Here is a 25,678-nt window from a genome sequence, read left to right on the forward strand (position 1 = left end):
AGCCCATGGTCTCGAAATCTACCCTAAGGCTCATGAGAACCCTAGGGCCTTCCCTTGGATCTCTAGCCCAATCTACTTGGAGTCTTCTACCCAATGCCATTGCGGGGTAGGATTGCATCAATTTGGATCAAAGGAAAAAATAAGAAAAATGTCACAAGTTGGTAGAAAAATCAGTGTCCAGGAAAAAAAAAGTGAAAGGAAAGTGTGCTTGTTGTTTTGGCTCAAAATTTGTTCTATAATTGGTGCCTATTTTATACCAATCCTAGTTCTTAAATTTCAATTGAAAATTATTGTGAAAACAAGTGCCAAAACTAGAGGTTTCTTGAGTCTTTTTTTTTAGTTTTTCTACTCTACTCTAGAGCCATTCTAAGTTTCTCTTTGAGTCCTAGCTTGCTTTTATGTGCTTTTCATTGCTTTAATTGTTGAATAATCCTTGAAAATTTGTCTTGCTAAAACTCTATTGGTTTAGCTTTCATTTCATTTTTTTGGTCTTTGGTTATTGCTTGTCTCTTTGTTTCCTTGCTTGTGAGTTGCCATATAGGGAATTGGAAAGGAGGATTGGTGCCATATCTTGAAGAATTTGAGTCAAGAAGCAAGGGGCCAACCACCTTAAGATCTATTGGACTAAAGAGCACTCCAAATTGAGTGAAACACTAAAGAGAGAATAGCCACCACAATTGAGGACTTTTTTCTTTGTAATTTTGTAATTGGCAATTTGCATTGCTTTTAAATTTTGTAACAAAAAGGCCTTTCATTGGAAGTAAGTTGGGAGCCTCCGCTAGGTCACCATACTTCCATTTGTGTGTAATAATTTATGCAATTTTCCCTTAGGATAGTGAGTGTTTTGTTGTGAACCTTAAATGAGGTCATCCAAACACTCTTAGGATCCGCCTAGTTTGCATTTCTTGCACTTTAATTTCTTGCTCACTTCCATAGCTTATTTCCTTTACCCTCCATTGTCAAACCGACTAGATAGCTTGCCTTTTACCAATTAGTTTTTACCTTATCTTTCACACCTCTTTTAGTGTTTATTTTGGCTAGTTTCAACCATAGTTTCTTTTACCTTTTGTTTTCAAACCCCCAACAAGAAAGAACCATAACTTAGGAACCAACATGAGTCTTCATTCTTCATCTAGTGTTAATGGTGAGGGTTCTACTCCTAAGGACCCCTTGTATAAGATATTAGATGAGTTGAGATCCCTTAATTTGTGGAAAGAAAAACAAGAGAGAAAAGAAAAAGGAAAAAAAAAAGTGGAAGAAATAAGTCAAGACGAAAAAGAGAAAATAATAGAGGAAGAAAGAAGAAAAATAATGAAAGAAATGAAAAGAGAAAAACATGCCTCCTATAGTAGTCATAACTCTTGCAAGAGCCTAAGTGAAGAACTTCGTGACTATTATGAAGGAAGACATAAGTCACATCTTAGACCTCATTCCCATAGAAGAGAAAAGGAAAGAAAGCCTCAAGAGGCCAACATTAACCTCCCATACTTCCATGGGAAGGACAATGTAGAGGCTAACTTAGATTGGGAAATAAGGGTAGAGCAAAAACTTAAAAGAAAGTCTACTTTAAAATCTTATGGCTCTCACTCTTATCCAAAGAAAGTCCAAGGTCTAAGCATCTTAGGGGCTGCACCTTCTAAGCCCAAAGATGATAAGGGGAAGACAATAGAAAAGCAACTCCCTAAGGCTAGTATGCAAGAGAAGACTAGCTTCATGAAGTGCTTTAAATGTCTTTGAAGAGGACACATTACTTCTCAATTCCCCACCAAGAAAACCATGATTATGAGGGGCCAAAACATTTATAGTAGCCAAGATGAGGCTACTACTTCACCTTCCTCTAGTGAACGTGAAGAAGCAAAAGGGGAAGAATCTAGTTAAGAAATCTACCCCCAAGAAGAAGGACAACCATTAATGGTTAAGGAGGAGTGTAAGGAGGTAAGTGTCTCCTCCAAGAAGTTAGCTAAGAAGGAAAGTCATTTTACAATAAAGACAAACATTAAAAAAACTTCCCCTCTTAGACAACCTCCACATTTTCTCCTTTGTAAAAAGACACTTGTTAGCATTGCCACACCTCTTGGGCTTGAATTTATTCCTCAAGTAAAGGAGTTGTTGGATGAGGATTTGGTTTGCAAGAGCTTAAATCCTTGTGCTTTGTTGGTGCAAAAAATAGGTATTATTAGGCACCAAATCCCTATGATAGGTGGTATGATGAATGTGTTGAGTGGTGCAACACTCTTTTGTAAAATCACTCATGCACCCAACATCTTCATGATTTGTGTACATAGTGACTCATTAGGTAGGTTTGTTCTTATTTTTTGTTTCAATGAAAACCTAGGTGCTCATGTGGGACACCTTAGGTTTGTCGTAATTTTTTTGTAGGAATAATCAACATGAAAATAAATAAAAAGGTATGTTTTATTCCATTACTTTCCTTAGCTTTTTAAATAGTGATCAAGGGCTTTCCATGGACCCTAAGAGAATAAAGGTCATTCCTGAGTGGCCTCCTCCACCAAGTATAAGGGAAATTTGGGGCTTCAATATCTTAATAAACTTTTACAAAAGGTTTGTCCCATATTTTTCTATACTTGTAGCACCACTCATTGAGTTGGTGAGGAATTATATTCTCTCATGGGAAGATGGCCAAGAAAGGGGTTTTTCGTCCTTACCATACTCTAACATACCCAACATCACTAATACATATGTTTTTATTCTTTTTCCAGGTGTTGAGGAAAGAATCCATGAGTTTAAAGAACCTTTGGATTTGAGGTCAAATCCTTTTCAAGGGGGAGGGAATAATGCAATCCTACCCCCCAAGGGCATTGGATAGAAGACTCCAAGAAGATTGGGCCAAAGATGCAAGAGAAGGTCCTAGGGTTCTCATGAGCCTTAGGGTAGATTTCGGGCCCATGGGCTATGTATGAGCCCACTTATCTTTGTACATATTAGATTAAGGTTTCATTAATTTTTGTCCTTGTATTTAGGGCTCCATAATGTAGGTAGGGTACCCTAGAAATATAGGATTTTTCAGCCCTTGTATTTTAGGGCACCTAGACTAGTTTTTGTATCAGGGGTAGTTTTGTAATTTCACATGCACTAAGTGAATATTTGATGTGTGTGGTTGGAAATAAATTTAATTGAATTGGTAGAAGCCCAATCCAATTAAATTTTAGAGGGGGAGGTGAGCATTTGCTTACTACACCCCATTGCCACATCATATAGTCACACTTTGTGCATGTCCTTCATGCTTTACATGCCTCATGACACCTAAGCACACTTAGTGGAGAATCTTGGAATTGATCTTGGATTAGTGGGCTGAACCATAACTAAAATTCACTAATCATAATTAGTGAAATTTTGGCTCCAAAGTTTGGCTCCGCAAATTCAATTTCAAATTCAAGTGAAATTTGAATTGAAATTCAAATTTCCCTCCAATTTTGTATGTCACTTAGGCTATAAATAGAGGTCATGTGTGTGCATTTTTTTCAACTTTGATTATTTGAATATTAAACTTCAGATTTCAAAGCTCATTTAGAGCACAAAATTTTTTGTTCTTCTCTCCCTCTCCCCTTATTCATCTCCTTTTTCCTCCAAGCTTTTATCCATGACCTCCTATGGTGGTGAGCTTCTTCTAGACTCATCTTCTCCTTGAAGTGGCATCTCCTCTCTCTCTTCCTTTCTCCATTCCGCTGCCATTCATCTTCCAAGAAGCAAAGGAATCCATTGATGAAGAAGATCCTAGGCCTACAAGCTCCAATGGAGCTTACATCAGATACTCTTCAAATATTAAGAGCCTTGTGCAGTTGAAGGAGCTTAAGCTTGTAGGGTTAAAGTCTTACGATTGTCATGTGCTCATGCAACAATTGTTAGCCGTGGCTATATGATACATCTTGCCAAACAAAGTCAAGTTAGCGATAACTCGCCTGTGCTTTTTCTTCCATGCTATATGTAGCAAAGTCATTGATCCTATCAAGTTTGATGAGTTGGAAAATGAGGCCGCAATTATACTGTGCCAATTGGAGATGTATTTTCCCCCTGCTTTCTTTGACATCATGATTCACTTGATTGTGCATCTGGTCAGAGAAATCAAATGTTGTGGTCCTGTTTATCTACGGTGGATGTACCCGATAGAGCGATACATGCAGATCTTAAAAGGCTATACAAAGAATCTATATCATCCAGAAGCATCTATTGTTGAGAGGTACATTGCAAAAGAAGCCATTGAATTTTGTTCAGAATACTTAGAGAAGGCTAAACCTGTTGGGCTTCTTGAGTCTCGGCATGATGACAGAGTGGGTGGTAAGGGTTCAAGACGACTGCATGTGATCACTCCAAGTGTAGAAGATTTGTTACCAGCTCACTTGTATGTCTTGAACAACAGTAATGAAGTTTTTCCATACATAGTTAAGCATGAAGCTTTAGTCAAACAGAATAATCCGAAAATGTCAAAGAATTGGGTGTTGAAAAAGCATAACAAGACTTTCTGTGATTGGTTTAAAGATACAATCTTTGCAGATAAGAATGCTTCAGAAACATTAAGAAAGCTAGTAGATGGGCCTAAAAGAAATGTTATAACCTGGCAAGGATACGACATAAACAGGTATTCATTTTACACAAAAGCACAAGATGACAAAAGTACAATGCAGAATAGCGGGGTCACCCTAAGGGATGAATCTCAACACTTTGCAAGTGTCAATGATGCCAATCCCTGTGTAGCTTCCATCCCTTACTTTGGGCTCATTGATGAAATTTGGGAGCTTAACTATGTGAAATTTACGGTATGTGTTTTCAAATGTAAATGGGTTGACAGCAACACCGGTGTGCGCACCGATGATATAGGATTTACGTTGGTAGACCTAAAGAAACTTGGTTACCACAATGACCCTTTCATCATGGCAGAACAAGCTAGACAAGTATTTTATGTGCAAGACACTTGTGATGAAAGGTGGTGCGTGGTTCTGCAGGGCAAAAAAATTGGTGTTAATGTAGAAGATGATGATTCATACATGGACACCTATGTTAGTCCTTTGACCGCTCAAATCACTCCTAACATTGTCAGAGAAGAAGAAGCTGACGACGTTCATGCTAATCGAAATGATCATGATGAAGAAGAATTGATTAACATCGTCTAATGTAATTTTCTGCAGAGACAGAGGTCACCAAAGCAAGTAAGTGACAACTACATTTTTCTCTGATTGAGGCATCGGTATTTTCTTTTAGATGGTATCCTTAGGACTTCATACAACTCATGTTTGTCGCCAGTTTCATCATCCACCACCCATTTCTTCTCTGTCTTCTCACGTTTATTGTTGTTAAACCCATATTTATGCTTTCTTCCCTTTATGTCTTGTTTTATCACAACTTTAGTCGAATCTCCTATCTTCAACACAGTTGAATATCCTGTCTTATTCTCCAATGACACACTTTGATGGCCTGTATCTCTTTTCTTCGTATGTTCTAGTGCTTCAGCTTCAGAATGCATAAAGCAATCTGAATTTTCCAGTGGTCACCAAAGGCTTCTGCATCAGCATTGACACTCTCCACCTTCTTTGGTTTATGCTTCTATGCTGCATTCCGTGCTTCCTCCTTATAAATCTCAGATTTATTAGAGGTTGCACTAGAACGATCAACACCAATCTGTGCTTCTTCCTTGTCTAACAGCTCAATATCTTTCCTTTCAACTTGTGTTTTGTAAATTACAGTGTAGTTTACAAAAGCAAAGGTGAAACGAAAGATATTGAGCTGGTAGAGGAGGAGCAGGCACGGATTGGTGCTGATTCTTCTAGTGAGACCTCCAATAAATAAGAATTATAAGGAGGAAGCACGAAAAGCAACACAGAAGCATAAACCAAAGAGGGTAGAGAGTGTCAATGCTGATGCAGAAGCCTTTGGTGATGATTGAAAATTCAGATTACTCTATGCATTATGAAGTTGAACCACTAGAACATACGAAGAAAAAAGATACAAGCCATCAAAGTGTGTCATAGGAGAATAAGACAAGAGATTCAACTGTGCTGAAGATAGGAAATTTGGCTAAAGTTGTGAAAAAACAAGACATGAAGGGAAGAAGGCATAAATATGGGTTTAACAACAACAAACGTGAGAAGGCAAAGAAGAAAAGGGTGGTGGATGATGAAACTGGCGACAAACATTAGCTGGATGAAGTCCTAAGGATGTCGTGCACATGTGTATTTCTGAAGATCTAGTATTTATATTCCATCAAGCATACATTGACTATTGATTACATGTAACAGACTTTTTATAACATGGTTGCCTCAAATCACAATTAAAAAGCACAACTAAATCACTTTCAGGGCACCCCTTTTGACCCTCCCAAAGTCATGGATGATGCTTTATTTCTTGCTTGGTCTTGGTTAAAAGCTAGTGAGAAAGGTTTCAATACTTTATTTAACCATTAGTCTACCAATCTTTCGGAGTCCTTTGGTTAATTTGTCTTGTCTCCTTCTGTGGTGGGGTTTTGTTGGGTTTTATGTTTTTGGAAGGTTGCACCTTGGGTGTCTTGTATCTGATCTCCCCAGTACCTTTGGTACTGTTATGTTTTATTAATAATATTATACTTTTGCCTTCCAAAAAAAAACTTATGACTGATCCTCTTTTGATTAATCCTATTTTGTATGTTGTTGTATGTTATTGTATAAAAGATCATGGGTTCTCCACCTGCCTCCACTCCTCCTCCTCCTCCTCCTCCTCCTCCTTCTCCTCATTCTCCTCCTCCTCCTTCGGATGCATCGACTTCACCATCTGCCATGAAGTGGACACGCAAAGCCTCACGTCTACGATCGTTGTCCACTAGACCACCTGGTGCTGAGAGACCAGTGGTGCATGTTGATCTTGCTATCGGGAAGGCCAACGGTCCCCACAAGAAGAAATTAAGAACATATTTGGGGATTGTGGTGCGTGATAAGGTGGACGTCACCTACGAGAACTGGAAGGAGGTCCCTACTGCTCAGAAGGACCTAATTTGGGAGGATATTCATGTATTTTTCTTTTCTTATTTGATTTTGTTTAATTAATAGCCAAAAAATACATTATTGTAACAAATAAACTTTATTTGACGTTGTCAGGCGGAATTTGATATCCCAGAGGCTTCTGGCAGTAGGACGAAAAGGAAGTTACGGCAGACCTTGGGGGAGAGATAGAGGCACTTTAAATCAGACCTCACGAGGAAATGGGCCCTTGCAGCCGATCAGGACGGTGTCGAGGACATTGTCTGTGAGAAATACGGCATCAGCAAGGAAAAATGGGCCCAGTTTTGCCAAACTCGCAGAAACCCTTCTTGGGAGGTATGTTCCTTGTCATTTAAGTTGTTTTTCAAAAAACATGATGTTGTTATACTTCATTCTACCAATTTCAAACATTATTGTTTAATTTTTTCAGGATGTGCGCAAGAAGGCACAGGCCATCCAGAAGCAGAATACTGCCCCCCACGTTTTGTCTCGTGGGGGTTATGATTATTTGGAGCAGAAGCTCCTGGCTGAGAAGATGAAGAAGAAGCTGGAGGAAATTGCACAGTCAGGAAGCATTGATGGCGTCATCGACCCTCCATTCCCGGTCAGACCCCACGTGAAGTGGAAGATGGCCCACACGAAGAAAACAAGGGAAATGATGACTGAGGCCGCAAAGGAAATCGCTGTGAAGATTGTAAGTCATTTTCAACTAACCATTACAATTATATTTCAATATTTTGTGAATGTCATGTACCACTATGTGTTTTCTGTGCAGGATTCCTTTGAGGAGCAGGCCACACAGGGATCCTTCGTCCCCCGTGGACGTCAGGAAGTTCTCACCGCTGTTATTGGACGTCCAGAGTCCGTGCTGCTGGAGCCGGTGTCACCATCAAGCAATACTTTGGATTGGCTCCACGGATGTCCCGCAACACTTCCTCCCTGCCTCCTGACGAATTGCAGCAGCTGACCCAACAAATCAGGGACCAGCTAGATGAGTCCATCACAGAGAAAGTGACGAGGCAGGTCATGGCATCCTTCAGCCACATGCAGTCCCAGCTTCAGTCGCAGATGCAATCTCTGGGACTTGCAGTGCCTCCTGAGCCTCTGGTTGGTCCCTCTGGTCCTCGAGTAAGCACAAAGGGGAGTTGTGTTGATCCCTCAGGACAGGATCCTGAGACGGGTGACTCTGACAGGTGCGTCTTGCACATAGAAGAAGATCCTGTCCGCCTGGTTGCCATGGGGAGTGTTTATGAGGGATCCACTCTTGTTCATAACACTCCTTTGTTGCCTGGCCAAGTAAAGGTGAGTGTGGACGAGGTTAAAGATGCAGATGCTGCAGTTCCTGTACCCACTGCTGAGGTTTCCTTAGTGGGGCAGGCACTTTACACCTTCCTTGCTTGGCTGACACATCTGATCAAGTCTTTATCAAACCAGGTACTTATTGTCCTTACTATATGTTTCTTCTTTTTAAATTAATTCATTAAGCGTGCCTCAAATTTGGCTATTTAACTTTGTTTCATGAACAGGTAGTTGTGTCTCCGCCAAAACCACCTCCGAAGCCCGATCCGGAGGTCGATGATCCGCTTTATCTGATGACATTGACCATCCCAGAGCTTTTCTTGAGGCCTTATCAGGTTAGATGGGATGCCACCGTGTGTGAGGTAGTTAATCCAGATTTCCCCCTGTACATAAAGCACGAAGACCTCTCTGAAATCGCACACGGTGGTCAATGTCTCAACATATCAGTGTTACAGTTGTGGATTCTGTAAGTCTTTATATAAAAGGCTTTTATTTACCTAAGTTATGGCTTTCAATTCATAAATATTTAACTTTGACTTAACATAAACAGGCATCTCACTGAAACATGTATGCGAGCGGGGAATTGTGATATCTATGGATTCCTCGAGCCTCAGTCCATTCAGAGGTCTGGGCAATCGCAATTTGAATCTAAAAGTTACATAAAGAGTTGGATGCAGAGTTCACAACGCGATGTGTATCTTGGAGCCTACCTAAATGGGTAAGTCACAAAATAACAAAATTTAATTAATGTTTACTAATGTACTAACCCATTTTAGGTTCCACTACAGCGGACATTGGCAGATGGTGGTTATCCTGCCCAAGGAAGTACTGAGTGCTTTAAAAGGTTACTCATCTGGAACAATGCTTTAAAAGGTGTTGATGATGCTCCACAGCCTAAATCAAAGGCTTCTGCTAGGTGGATTGTCGTCAAGGTACGTCATTTACATAAAACTTCCACTTATATATATTTCTTTATGTGTCTGTACACTAGTTGTTTAATTAATATCCAAATTTCATTATGTATTTAGTGTAATAGACAAAAAGGAAGTACTGAGTGCGGCTACTATGTGATGCACTGGATGTCCACAATCATTTTAGGAACTTTGAGGAATAATTGGGAAGCGGTAAGTTTATTTCAAACAAAATCGATTTATTTACAATTTGTATTACATTATTAACTTATTATGATTTATTTCATCATGCAGTATTTGAACGATCCTAGACCATTGGAGCCAGAGAGATTAAAGGCATTGCGGATCCAGTGGGCACAGTTTTATCTCCAAGTTAGAGATCAGGCCTAGGATTTAGGGACAGTGGTTTTTTCCTTAGTTTACTTTGGTTTAACATTTTTTACATTTTCTATGTAATATGAACATTGAATTCATTTGATGATTGCTCTTTATGATAAATCAATTATTTGATGTTTATTATCATTAAAATTGCTTGAAAGCAGAATAAAATGTTTATTTGCTGTGAATTGGGCTTGAAATTGGATTTGACAGGTACAATTTTGGGTTTACTATAAAAATAAAAAGTATTTATAAAAAAAATACTTGAAAACAACATTGGTTATTAACAAAAACCGATGTTAATATGATAAACAACATCGGTTATTTACAAAACCGATGTCAACATGAACCTTAACATCGGTTGTAATAGACAACCGATGTTAACGTTTGTATATTAACATCGGTTATTTGTGTATAACCGATGTTAGCGTTTGTATTTTAGCATCGGTCATCTGTAGATAACCGATGTCAACTCTAGTACATTAACATCGGTTAGTTATAAATAACTGATGTGAACATTTGAATATTAACATCGGTTATCTACACATAACCGATGTTATACACAAAGAACTACACTAAATAAGTGTATGCATCATCAACGTTGACATCGGTTTTCTAGCAAAATCGATGTTAATGGAATATATTAACATCGGTTATCGTAGGAAACCGACGTTAATATATTACATTAACATCGGTTTTTCTAGAAAATTGATGTTAATATAACATATTAACATCGGTTTTACTGCGAAACCGATGTCAACGTTCATCATGCGTACACTTTTTTTGCTGTTGTTCATTGTGTTTAACGTCGGTTATTTAGAGAACCGATGTTGTCATATATATGTTAACATCGGTTTTACAAAATCGATGTTAACATTGATACATTCAACATCAGCACTTTCAACATCGGTTTTAGAACTGATGTAGAATGTTCTAAATAACCGATGTTGAAAGTGTATTTTCTAATAGTGAAACCCAAAAATTAACCTGCAAATTTTAAATCAGACCACACAGCATAACATATTTAATTTGCATTATGTTTTGAAACAGTTTTAAGCAGGAAAACTACATGACAGATTCATTAATAACTATGAATAAAGAATATTCAATGTTAAAAGGAGACATGAATTGTAAAAAATTTAAAGTAAGCTAGTAAACTAAGTAAAGTAAAATTACAAATTTGCCTAACATCCCAAGTTTCATTTCTAACTTTCAGATAATACTTTGCCCATTGGATGCAAAACACCTTCATAACAAAATCAAATTTGTTTGAAATAAACAATTACCGTTTCCCAATTATTCTTGAAACTTCCTAAGATTATAATTGACATCCAGTGCATCACATAATATCCACACTCAGTGCTTCCTTTTTGTCTATTACACTAAATTCATAACGAAATTTAGATATTCAACGTTAACTACAAATTTTTCTACACATACATAAAATATAAGTAGAAGCATTGTTTACTTTAACAACAATCCACCTAGCACCAGCCTTGGATTTAGGTTGTGGAGTATCATCAAGTCCTTTCAAAGCACTGTTGAATACAAACAAGGATGCTTATTGTACAATTAAAATATTGATGTTCCTGACTAATGCTAATGCAAATGTATTGAAAAACAACACTGACCTATTAATTATTCCTTTTAGGTAGTTGTCTGGCCTATTATGCAACGAACAAAACCAGACGACAAGATTTTCCTTAGGCAAAATGATGACCATTTGTCAATGTGCATTGCAGTGGATACCAATATAGGTTATTATAGTATTATACATTATTTAAATTCATTTGTTTAGTTTAACTTACCCATTCAGGTAGGCTCCTAGGTAGACATCCAGTTCTTCATGTATCTTTTTGATTCAAATTACGATTGCCTAGATCTCTGAATGGACTATGGCTTGAGGAATCCATACACATCGGCATTCCCTGCTCGCATACTTGTCTCAGTCATATGCCTATTGTTGTTCACACAAAGTAAATTATGTATGAATTTAAAACAACAATTTAGGTAATTAACAATAATCTAAATTGACTTACAGAATCTACAACTGTATAATAGATATGCTGAGACATTGACCACCGTGTGCTATTTTAGACAGATCTTCATTCTTTATGTCCAAGGGGAAGTGTTTATTAAACACCCCAAACACAGTAGCATCCCACATAACCTGCAATGGCTTCAGAAAAAGTTGTGGGATGGTTAATGTCATCAGATATAAGGGATCATCGACCTCATGATCCGACCTATCTGTAGGTTTTCCTAGTCCCAAAACTCCTTGTTTATCCAACAGATTGGTTAGCCTCACCATGAAAATATAGTCAAACTTATTGGTTACTGCACCGATGGTAAAAACAGGCTTCTACTTTATGAGTTATGCAGAAAGGAACTTTGGAAAATCATTTATTCAGAAGTAATTCACTCTTCAACAATCACCATATTTAGTCTCAAATGATCGACTGAGTACTAATGGACAAATGAGTTGGAGGGACTGATCATATGGATTTGTTAAATCAAATTTACATGAGGTCAATTAAGCAGTGAACTTTTGTTCTCTTATCATCAAAGTATTTATGTTTTAAACGCGAAAAATTAAGAAAAAAAAAACATACTAGTATGAAACAAGACAGCATGTTACCAAAACATATATATAATTAAGTTCAAAATACAAGTCGTTGCTTATAATTAATTAGTCAACCAATCCACATAGCCTTTTTAATTTGCTGGTGCAATATTGGAATGGATAAAAAAGAAATGCTCAATACGAAAGTATTATGCACATAGGAAGCTTGGTTGATCCCTACAAGTGTAGTTTTGTCACTGGGAGACAAATCATGCACTCACAACATTGTTTTGGCTCAAGAAGATACAATGCATAACGTTAACCATCATGTAGCAAGACATCTTAGTCATTTATCAGGTTTTGTGCTCACTTCTGATCTAGCAAAGTATTTAGGGGTTTTGTGATAACACTATGCTACCCATCATGCCCTGCCCCAATGAACAACACTATGCTACCTCAATCAAAATGAACAACACTACACTACACTACGCTACCCATTATTCTACTTTTGGAAACTCTGCCAAAACTGCAGTGGTCACAAGTATTGGAATAGCGCACTCAAAGTGAGAAGTGGCAGCCATGGTGCTATACACATTACAATAGACATTAAGCATTCAAAGGACTGCAAAGTGAGCACGACTTACCTCAATCAAAATGAGACCCTGTGAGCATGAGTGAACACCCCAAACAAACTGCAAAGTGAGCACCAGTTCCACAAACCAAATCCTTGTAGCAGAAACAAACAAAGGTCCTTGCAGTGAGCACAAGTTCCCCAAACATACCTAGGTATTCAATAGAACATGTTACAGAGAAGAAAGAGTCACGAAACGTACCTAGGTGGAGAAGAAGAAGCTTAGACAGAGAAGAAGAGAGCTTAGATGGAGAAGAAGAGAGCGCGAGCAAATGGGGCTTGCATCTCATATATTTTAAAATGTAAGTTCAACATCGGTTTTCAATAAAAAAAATCGATGTTAACAAAATGATGTTAACGTTAACATCGGTTTTCTAGAAGAAAACGATGTTAACTTATCATACATAAACATCGGTTTTCAAGGATTTATTTTGGGTTTTATTTTTATTTGTAGTTTCAAATACTTTATATTTAATATTTATGAAGGTGACACGATAAACAGAAAACATGCCACCACAATAAGAATCATAAGTGACATGTTGGGACAAGTGTCAAAAAAGAAAAAGAAAAACACTTAAAATGTTCAAATAGTATAGAACTACTGAAATATATATTTCATATTAAGATTTTTAAGGCAGATGGTTGTGATTGCAAGTAAAGGACCACTTTTTGTAGTGTCACTACAAAAACATTTGATTAATTTTGAAAATCTCACACAATAGATTCGCTACGTACATATAAGCACTAAAAGGAGTTATCAAGTATGATGTAGAAAAAAGGAAAAAAAAGGATTAAATTATCTCTAATGGTATTAAATATATTATATTAATAGTATTAATTATTGTAATCAGTTTTTCAAATGTAGTTTTCTTTTAATGATTTATTAAATGATATATTTTATATTATTAAATTCATATAATTAAATTCTTATTAATTTCACATTAATCGCTTTTTTATATAAAATAAGTAAATAAAAAAGTATGTAAAATAATTATAATTAGAGATTGAATATAGCTATTGATATAAATGGATCTCATTCATAATCTTCAATTGTGGTGGGTGTACATCCACCACTCATGTATTTCATGAAAAAAAATCCTGTCTCATACAAACAATATTATACACAATATAGGGTATATATTGAATTGGATTGTATCAATCACAAGTACATCTTTAATATCATCAGAAAAATAGAATCACAGTTAAATTAACATCATCACCAATGTGATTAGAATGATAAAAAACCTAACAAATAAAACCCAAGACATCACATGATAATTAGAAAAATACAATAACAATAATGAATAGAAATATTAAAAATTAGATATACATAAATTAATATTATATACACAGAAAAATATGTACAAAGAACATTTTAGTTGATCAAGCAAATATCATAATTTTTGCCTTAATCGGAACCTATCAAATCCAATTGTGATTGAAAAATCACAATGCTGCAAAAGAATAAATTATTCTGCATTATGAAACATTGTCAATGATCTGGCACAAACATGCATCACGGTCATCAATTAACAATGTTAGTTGTCAACAATGAAAACTTGAAACAAAAAAAATCATTAGCTTGCTCTTAATTTAATTAAGCAGTTTAAATGCTTATGGTAAGTTGATAGCAAAAGATTAGTTCCCATTTCAGTATTTTCTTTTAATCAAATCAACACAGTAACTCGTGTTTGTGTTCCTTTACAAGTGAAAATATTTTGTACCTTGCTAATACCCCTGTCACCAATTCAGGTAGAAGATATCAACCTATTTCATACCTTGTACATGACGGTGCTCAAGGTGGCATTGTCGTCAGTCCCGATTTATTGTTTTTGAATTATTATGGCAATAGTCACAAGAGTAGGAGAAGGTATGGTCTTGTTTTTCAGATAAAAAAAATATAATAAGTAGAGGGCTTTAATGGAACAATGTGCAAAGGGTATTTAATGGTCTCTTAAATGATAGAATTTGGCTAAAAAACAATAAAGATAAAATTGCCAATTTTATCCTTTAACAATAGAATTTGGCTAAAATATTGATCAACACATTGCTAGTAGGGAATGTAGTCTCCCTAGAAGGTCGTTTCCATTCGAAAAAGTGTACTCCTTTGAAAAAAAATGGACACAGATGACTTTTTTTGGTCAAGTTTGGTCAATCTTGCACTGCAGGATCCTCTTCGGGGTGGAGAATGTTGGATCGAGTGGCCTCGAAATAATTAAGAAGGGGGGTTGAATTAATTATGAACGGGTCCTGACTAATTAAAAAACTTATCATTCTTAATGTTACTAGATTCAATTTGGTTTTACTACTAAGTTATGAGAAAGTAAGGAATCGAAACAATAACTTAGATAAAAGTAAAGCGTAAATAAAAAGTGCACAGCGGAAATTAATGAGTGTAGGGAAGAAGGAAACAAACACAAGTTTTTATACTGGTTCAGCAACAACCCATGCCTACATCCAGTCTCCAAGCAACCACCAGTTCTTGAGATTTCCTTTAACCTTGTAAAATCCTTTACAAGCAAAAAGCCACAAAGGATGTACCCTCCCTTGTTTTCTTTGAAACACCAAGTCGATGTACGCTCCACTTGAACTAATCCATAAGAGATGTACCGTCTCTTGTTCTCAGTATTACAACCCAAGTAGATGTACGCTCTACTTGTACCACAATGGATGTACACTCCAATGTGTTAAGACAAAGAATTCTTAGGCGGTTAGTCCCTTGAATCTTTGTAAGGGGAAACAAAAGATATCACAGGCGGTTAGTCCTTTGAATTCTTTTAGCAAAAGGGAGAAGGAAGAATCAAAAGAATTCTCAGGCGGTTAGTCCTTTGAATTCTTTTGGCAAGAGGGAGAAGGAAGAAAAGATAGCACACTTTTGTTTTCTGCAGAATTTCCACTTGCAGGAAAAACAAAGTTTTGAAACCAAAGTTTAGAAAGCATTTTTGGCAAGAGTTTTTGCAAAGAAAAAACAATGGGCAATGGTCAGAAAAGATTTGAAAGAGATATGTGTTTTTTGGATGCTTGTAAAATGCGTGCCAAGGTCTTACTTTTATAGACTCTTCATGTCTGGTAAAAAAAAACCATTGGAAGAGTTATGACTTTTGAGAAAATTATGTTAAGAGTTATAACTCTTAACTTTTTCTTCAAAACTATTCATTGGTAATCGATTACCACAATGGTGTAATCGATTACACAATGTATTTTACGAAAAGTTGTGACTCTTCACAATTGGATTTGAATTCCAACGTTCAGATTCACTTGTAATCGATTACTAATATAGTGTAATCGATTACACTATTTGAAAATAATTTTGGAACGTTACAAATCATTTGAAAACATTTTGAAAACCAATCTGGTCACTGATAATCGATTACTGCCAACTTGTAATCGATTACCAGAGAGTAATCACTCAGGTAACTTTAGAAAATTTGAGAAAATTCTTTTATAAAATAAAATTGTGCTATTTGGTTTTTGAAAAAATATTTTAATACTTATCCTATATGAAGTCTTGACTTGTTTCTTCTTGATTTCTTCTCTTGAATCTTGAACCTTGAATTGAATTCTTGATGCTTGATCTTGAAGTCTTGAATCAATCACTTGGGCTTTTGGCATCATCAACATTGCTTGGTTCATCATCATGAAGCTTGCTTCTACAGAGAAGATTCATCCTCAGATCTAAAGCCATCTCATCATCAGAAGAAGCATTACCACAATAAGGAATTTAACATTGAAAGCATCAGAACTATGAATATGACTCGATTTTGCTAGCAATAAGCTAGTTGTATTAATGAGTGGGTAAAGCTACAAAATTGAGTCTCCCAATGTTTGATATAAGTTTTGTAAGACCATCTTTAATTCGAGCAAGTGGCTTAAAGGTGTAAATGCACAGTCCTTCCAAGCAAGCAACTCAAAGGTGTAACACCATCTTAGAATTTCGTATGAGCATCTTCATTGAAAATGGAAGACTTGAACGAAAATGGTTGGCTTGCTCCTCATTGTTCTCGGAATAGATAAGGATCTATATAATAAGCACAATGTATGAAGGATGGAAAAACTCCAATTTATGTAATCCCAGGTTAAGACTTGTAGTTCACACTAATCAATGACTAAGAAGCAAGAACCAAGCCATGGTTACAGAAAGGATATAGAAAAAATGAATTTCTAGTCTTCCTTTGAAGAGAATAAGCAGATTGAGAGAGAATTGACAATAACAGATGAAGTCAATATGGTGAATGATACTATTAATACCATATTAATACCAATAATTATAAACTTAACAGAGAAAATTTTTCTCCATTATGTAATTGTTGGTAAAATGATGCGAGAATGATTAGAAGTGTTGATCTCACATTTTATAAACAAACTTTCACAATTAGTGATAAAAGAAATAGAAAAATTGAATATTGAATATTGAAATAAAAAATTCTTACCAATTCCAACTAAATGTGTAGTTGCAAATTATCATCTAAAGTTCAAGCATTTATGACATGTTTGATTCTCATTCTAGTTGTAAATTGAGGAACTGAAAAATATGGAAAAGTTTAACAAGAAATTTGAGGCAACAACAAAATCAAAATGGCATAATAATTAAACAACAATTAGAGGCATCCCAATATATAGTTTAAGATTGTCTCGTCATTGGTCAATATTAATTAGTTCCAGAGCTTTTATTTGTCATACGACGTTTCTTACGCAGCTCTATAATGACCTGGATACAAGCAAAAAAGACCAGTAGTTACAAACAAGATATATTAACAAATTATTACATGGTATCTCAAACTCAGAAGTAAACTATAAGTTCAGGTTATAAAAAAGTAAATATACACTAATTAAGAATAAAAAAGTAGCTTATCATACATCAATGTCATTAGAAGCTCTAATTAGTAAAGTTTTTCTTTTCTTTGTTGTAGATGTTGAACTCTCTCCCGCTACTGTCTCTTTCTTTTTTACCGAAGTAGTCTTCTTAGAACTATTAATGCAAAAGTTAAAGATATATAGTTGATCAGAAATTAAATATACACTAAAAAGTATAAAAATGACTAAATTTATTAGTAGTACTCTAGTAAATAAATAGGAGGATTATTAAAAAAATTTATACCTTGTTTTTAATGCTTCTTGAACCTCGTTTATGTCTGTTTGTTTTGCCTTGTTTTTTGAAACCTCATCTTTCTCCAAATCTTCAAATTCAACACATCCAAATCATTTTCACTGAGCAAATTAACTCATTCTAAAAGTGTAATAAATTCAATATTATAAAAACTTTATAAGATAGTAATCAATTATGGTCCCATATTCATTGAATTTGTAAGCATCATAATTTATCAAGAATAAAGAGCAATATTTAGCAAGACCATTATAAATGGAATGTGGATGTTATCTGAATTAACAATTTGTGAAATAACATGTATAAAGGAAGGTATACATTTGTTCTATAATCAACGCTCAAACAAAATTACTCACACCTACAAAGGATCGTGAGAACACAACAAAGATTACATCGTAAGAAAAATAATAACAAACACAATAATTTAACATGGCTCGACACCTCTTACCTACGTCCACCGAACTGTCCCAACAATATTTTCCTATCACAAAATTGATTAGAAGATTGTAATTCACCCCAAATAGTGTATCACTTTACAAACCTAAGTACCACACTCAACGGTTACGAGAAATGATAACACTCTCACACAAAGACACTTTTCTCTCAACAAAGTGACTTTGTTTCGCAATCTCTCTTTTCACACACACTCTCTTCATGCGTACCTTCTCCATTAATTCTCTTCTCTATTTATAGTGAAGATTGACACTGACTATAATAAATAAGTTCTCTTGGAAGTTGAAACAAAAACAACTTCCAATTCATCCATTCAAATACGCTTCATCTAGTAAAATGCAATCTTTCACTTTGCATTTAAACCACATAAACCTTAGTGATAAAAATTCAATTCCCACTATGCATTAAATACACCTTATCTTTTTGGCTTGAAACACTACAATTCTCCGCCTCAAGCCAAAAGAGAAATATCCTTCAATCAATTTAAAAGTGAACAAAGTCCTCCTTCAACGGAAGTATCTCCCAACACTTCTACAATATTAAAACACTTCATTTTCTTCTTCACTTTGCAATCATGGTTTCTCTTCAACGCTTGTCCATCCAAATAGCAAAGGTTACCTTTATTTTTCTGTCCTTGCAACACCAAGTATCTCCCCTTGTACACCTAATTCAAATTCAAAGTTTATCTTCCCACATAATAGAGTAATTCTACACCATAGTTAGCCAAATGATCAGCACATACATTACTATCTCGGAAAATATGGGAGACACAAAACTTCATTTGGGCCACAATAGAATAAAGTATTCATCCAGACATTTCTTAAATCCTAAGGAGCCACAGTGATAACATTAAAAGCCTTGAGGACTAAAAGAGAATTCACCTCCAGCCAAAGCTTGCCCCAACCTTTGGAATGAGCTATAGAAATAGCCAAAAAGCTCCCTCTAGTTCAGCTGAAAAGAAAGAAAGATACCCACATATAAAACATATCCTCCTAAGAAAGCACCAGAGTAATCATGAAATAACCTACCATAGCGAAGGGAACCATGAAATGGTTTTACCAGCCTTGGGTTCATGAATATTGATGTTATACAGCTTGAAGTAAGATAACTGGCCCACAAGCAAAATATGAGCAAACATAAGGATCATTGCTTGCTGCTATGAGACAAAAAGATTATGAAAGCAGGCTTGATTGTGGCAATTAAAGATCGCCCAAACCACAAAGAAAAAGCCAGAAAGAACAACATCTTTAGCTTGCGGGCGAACAACTAATTTGCCAACATCCAGGATAAGATCTATAGGAGAAGCAAGATTAAAACCATGACCAGTTAAGTTATAGATGATAACCAAGACCAAATCTAATCTCCAACCCAACTTCTTCTAAAAGAGAGCATACTTGGTGCAAAGCAAGAATGACCAAAATTCTTTGTAACATTTCATAGAAATGGAAAGACATTACAAAAAATATATGGAAAATTATGGTTGTATACTTTGTAGGAGGTTTATCCATCTTTAGTCATAAGACATGTAAGATGAAGAGAGAGAAAATATGAATCGTAATAGGAGTCGCACAAAAAAGGTACCTTGAAAGAAAAGGTGACATTTGACAACAACAAAGAAAAATAGTATCATGAATAGCTCTGTGAAATATGTGAGAATGTTTGGATTAAGATCTGGATAACATGTAGGGATTCCATAGTTCTATTATAGTGAATTCAACTAGATTTCTATGGAATCCACAATACCTTTCAGAGGTATCATTAGAGGCCATTGTTTGTCCATTGTTTGTCCATCAAAATCAATTAATTACCTACCAAAGATTGTAGGACCATGTGATTTGTCAGACAACTAATCTTCTGGCAACTCGATACTGTGTTCAATAGGAAATTGTTTTCACTATACGAATCAATATCCATGTTAGTGTTTGAGCATTCACCTAGATTAATGATTCTCTTGTGAATTGCATCACTTGCTCAAATGACAGTAGAATTCAAATCAACAAATATTTTTTTATTTGAATTCTACTGTCAAAACATTTTTACATGAACTTTTCATGCTACCATGTTTCATGTTTTCATAAAGAAATGAGTAAGCAAAACATTTCTTACCTTTGTTTTTCCCTTTAGCCTAACTAGTATCCCATTGTGCATAGCATTATTGTAACAAGTAGATTTACTCATTTTAAAATGAATGGTTGAATATTTTTTTCACTTTGTTGAGTGCTCCTTGGACATTCCAACATCTTTAATCAAGTAATTTCGAAATTTATGCTATTCTTTGTATTGTAAATTTAATTTTTCTACTCTTCCTTCACATCCTCTTGCCAAAAAATATATGGAACACTTTTTCTTGAACATATACATATTCATGATTTCCATTATGCATAAGAATCATATCAAGAGAGGAAAGATGACATAAAATAATTAAGTAAATCAACATATTATATCCAAGAACCATATTTAAAATATGCTAGTTAAACATCATAATTATATATTAGAGGCTACGGACTAACTCACCTCCAATGTCCAAGTTTTGGGTATTCTCATTCTCACTCATTTTCAGATTGATGCTCTTGAAAACCCTGTATCAAATCCAACCAGGAATTACAAAATCAAAAATAGATTACTTAGGCAGATAAAGATATGGTCAACAAGCAAAAAATAAAAATATGAGAATTTGAATCAAGGAAAACATAATTTCAAAATTCTATCTAGATTCACCTCTTGATTGTCCTACCTTGCTTAAGTGTTGAGATAGAACCTTTAGCAAAAAGTTAGAAAACGTGATTCTCCACGGATAGACACTTGTAATCTTCAACATAAATATATATGACTATAATGGTTTATTTCAATTAGATACATTTTGCTCTAAGGACTTTTCCACCATTAATGTATTATTTAATTTAATACAAAACACAATTAATGTATAAAATTTAATGATATATTTTAGTTAATAAATTCATATAATTGATTTTAATTAATTTCACATTAATGTTCGGACATGTGTCAAAAAAGAAAAAGAAAATCATTTAAAAGGTTCAAGCCCCCTTTTGTTGTATTACCACCAAAACATTTGATTATTTTTTAAAATCTCTCTCAATAGACTCACAACAATCATATAAGCACTAAATGAAATTATCAAGTATGATGTACAAAAAAGGGAAAGAGAGATTAAATTAGCTATGATAGTATTCAATATATTTTATTACCAGTATTAAATATTATACTCTTAATTTCTAAATGTAAGTTTCTTTTATATATGGTTGATATTTTAAAACTAATTTTCTTAAAAACTTAATTGTATAACAAAATTGTGTCACACCATACATTTTATCATACTAATACTTTTTCAAATAAATTTTTTCATATATATATATATATATGAGTATATTTGAAATTTATTCTTCATAATGTTTTATAAAATAATTTATTTAAAATTGTAATCAAACAACAAATTGGCTTTATACCATAGATTTTATTATAGTAATACCTTTCATCAAATCTAATTTCTTAAATATTTGTTTGACTTTTACTTTTTCAGAATAACATATTTACTAATGTTTCTAAAATTTTGATAAAATAATAACCAAGACAAGTATTATATTAATGACATTATAAACTATTCTAAAAAAATCATTTAACACTATATGAGTATTTTATTACAAATCTAAATTATGTTCATTACTAGTATAAAGAAATCATCATCATGAGCAACAACACGTAAATGGGTCATCAATAGGGATGACAATAGGTAGGGTAGGAAAAGTATAATAGTAAACATCCTCATACTCGCATTATAAGCAATACACGTAACCGCCCTCATACCCGCATTTGTAATATGAGAGGAGTGGTTGATTTCAAAAAGATACATTTTGCTCTAGGGACTTTTCCTTCATTAATGTATTATTTAATTTAATACAAAAATACAATTAATTTATACAATTTAATGATTTAGTAAATGATATATTTTATATTATTCAATTCATATAATTAAATTCTAACAAATTTCACATTAAATAAGTAAATAAAAGAGTATGTAAAATAATTAGTTATAAATTGAATATAGCTATCAATCTGAACGGATCTCATTCATAAGCTACAATTGTGATGGGGTGTACATCTACCACTCAAGTATTTCATGAAGACAAATAGTGTCTAATGCAAACAATCTTATACACAATATATAAAGGATATATATTGAATTCAACCGTATCAATCATAGGTTCCCTTGACTATCGTTTCACAATGTCAGGAGAAAAATCACATAGTTAAATTAACATGAAGACAAATATTGTCTAATAAATACAATCTTACATACAATATAGGGTATATATTCAATTGGTGTGTATCAATCACAAGTACATCTTAACTATTGTTTAAGAGAAAGGTCAGAAAAAAATTACATAGTTGAATCAACATCATTACCCATGTGATTAGAATGATAAAAAAAAACCTAAAAAATGAAATCAAAGACATCACATGATAATTAAAAACACACAATAACAATAAAGAATAGAAATATTAAAAATTAGATATACATAAATTAATATCATATACAGACAAAAAGATGTACAAACAACAACCTTTTAGTTGATCAAGAAAATATCATAATTTGTGTCTAAATCAGAACCTATCTAAATCCAAATGTGATTGAAAAATCACAATGCTGTAAAAGATGAAATTATTTTGCATGGTGAAATATTGTCAATGATCTAGCCCAAAAATACAATGGTATCATCGATAAAAAAATGTTAGCTATCAACAATAAAAGCTAAAAACAAAAGAATCCGTTAACTTTCTCTTAATTTAAGAAATTTCAATGATGAAGAAGGGTTGAAAGAGAAGGTGGTTTTGGAGATGAAGAGGGATTGAGAGAAAAACATCAATGATTTTGTTAGGATTTTTATTTTTATTTGTAGTTTTGGATACTTTATATTTAACACCAAGTATTTCATGAAGACAAATATTGTCTAATAAATATAATCTTATATACAATATAGGGTATATATTCAATTGGTGTTATCAATCACATGTACATCTTGACTATTGTTTAAGAGAAAGGTAAAAAAAAAATTACATAGTTGAATCAACATCATTATCAATTTGATTAGAATGATAAAAAAACCTAACAAATGAAATCCAAGACATCACATGATAATTAGAAAAATGCAATAACAATAAAGAATAGAAATATTAAAAATTAGATATACATAAATTAATATTATGTACAGAGAAAAAATGTCCAAACAACAACATTTTTGTTGATCCGGAAAATATCGTAATTTGTGCCTAAATCGAGACCAATCTAGATCCAAGTGTGATTTAAAAATCACAATTCTTAAGAAGAATAAATTATTCTGCATTGTGAAACATATTTAATGATCTAGCATGAAAATACATTGCAACCATAAATAAATATTGTTAGCTATCAACAATAAAAGCTCAAAACAAAAAAAAAATATGTCATGTTGCTCTTAGTTTAAGCAATTTAAATGTTTTTAGTAATTAAGTTGATAGCAAAAGATTAGTTCCCAATTCAATATATTTTTTTTATCAAATCAACACAGTACCTTGTGTTTGCATTCTTTAGCAAGTGAAGAGAAATAAAAAAATCTGGGTAGGGTTTAGAGGAGAAAGTTGATGGAAGTTTTTTGTACCTTGTTAATGCTTCTGTCACCAATTTACATAGAGGATATCAACCTATTTCATTCCTTGTCCATGGCGGTGCTCATGGTGGCATTACCATTGGTCTCGATTTATTGTTTCCTACTTGCGATGACCAATGGTCACAAGAGCAAGAGAAAAATATTTAAAAGTTTAAAAACAGCTTAAAACTTCTAAAATATATGTTCAATTAAGATTTTTAAGCCAATTTGTTATGATTGTCGGTATAAGCCCCTTTTCTTGTAGTGTTACCACCATAACATTTGATTAATTTTTAAAATCTATCACAATAAATTCACTACGTACCTATAGGAATTAAAAAAATTTATCAATTATAATGTAGAAAAAGAAGAAAAAGATGGATTAAATTAGCTCCAATGTTATTAAATATATTATATTAACATAATTAAATGTTATAATCCTAATTTTTAAATGTAATTTATTTTATATATGTTTGAATTTTTCTTTTTTAAAATGATTTAAAGTTAAATTTCTTTAAATTTAAGTAAATAAAAAAATTGTGTCATACCATACATTTTTTTATACTAATAATAATTTTTTCAAATCTAACATTCTTATTTATACATTTGACTTTTGTTTTTCAAAATGTTTTTAAAAAATACATATTTACATTTTTAATTAAATAAAAAAATTGGCTCATACCATAGATTTTATTATACTAATACATTTCTTCAAATCTAACTTTCTTAAATATGTGTTTGACTTTTACTTTTTCTAAATAGCTTATTTATTATTTTTTTAATAAAATAACAAACAAGACAAATGTACCTATTTATAAATATTATATTAATAACATTAAAAAGTATTCTAAAAAACCATTTAACATTGTATGAGTATTTTATTAAAAATAAAAATTATACCTATTACTAGTATAAAAAATATGAGTAGCTCTTGAACACAAAAATGGATAATCAATATGGATAACAATGGATAGGATCTCAAAAGGGTACTATAGAACCATTCTCATATGCCTGATAAAAACAATATATGTACACGCCCCATACATGTGTTGGTAGAACTTTAATGTGAGAGGAGTGGTTCATTTCTATAAATTATGTTTTTCTCGAGGGATTTTTCCTTCATTATTATATTATTTAATTTAATACAAAAATATAATTAATGTAAAAATTTTAATGATTTATTAAGTGATGTGTTTTAATTAATTAAATTCACATTAAATGTTTTTTAAAATAAATAAATAAATAAAGTATGGATAATAATTATAATTAGAAATTGAATATAGCAAATGAGTTCGACTCATATCATTCATAAGCTTGCATTGTGTTGGAGTGTACATCCACCTTTTAAATATTTGACGAAGAGACATATTTTCAAATAGAAACAAACTTATACAAATAATCGATTCCCAGATTTCTAAAGATGTAGAAAAAAGTATTAAAAAAAAACAAAAAACATTGTTTAGATTTTTTAACCTGTACATTATTTTATATATCATTTGTTTAAAAAAATTTATATTTGTATTATTTGGGTGATTTTTTTGTATTAAATAGGTAAAAAATTCTACTCATGTAAAACACAAACTTTTGTAAGTTTTGTTAGTTGAAATAAAAAAATTATTGGGTCCCATATCTCATTTAATGTTTGTCTCTTGATATTGTAGTTTTAAAAAAAAAATCATCCGTTTTTGGATAATTACTTGACAGTTTGTTGTTTTGCTTGCTGGATTTCGTT

The 25,678-nt window shown here is 33.4% G+C and overlaps 1 pseudogene; it reads right to left on the bottom strand.

Moving 5' to 3' along the window:
• LOC100785392 (kinesin-like protein KIN-14M) overlaps positions 1–25,678 on the bottom strand; it is a 53,427-nt pseudogene that overhangs the window by 13,829 nt on the left and 13,920 nt on the right.

The sequence above is a fragment of the Glycine max genome, chromosome 10 (genome assembly GCF_000004515.6).
Source record: "Glycine max cultivar Williams 82 chromosome 10, Glycine_max_v4.0, whole genome shotgun sequence".
Lineage (NCBI taxonomy): Eukaryota > Viridiplantae > Streptophyta > Magnoliopsida > Fabales > Fabaceae > Glycine > Glycine max.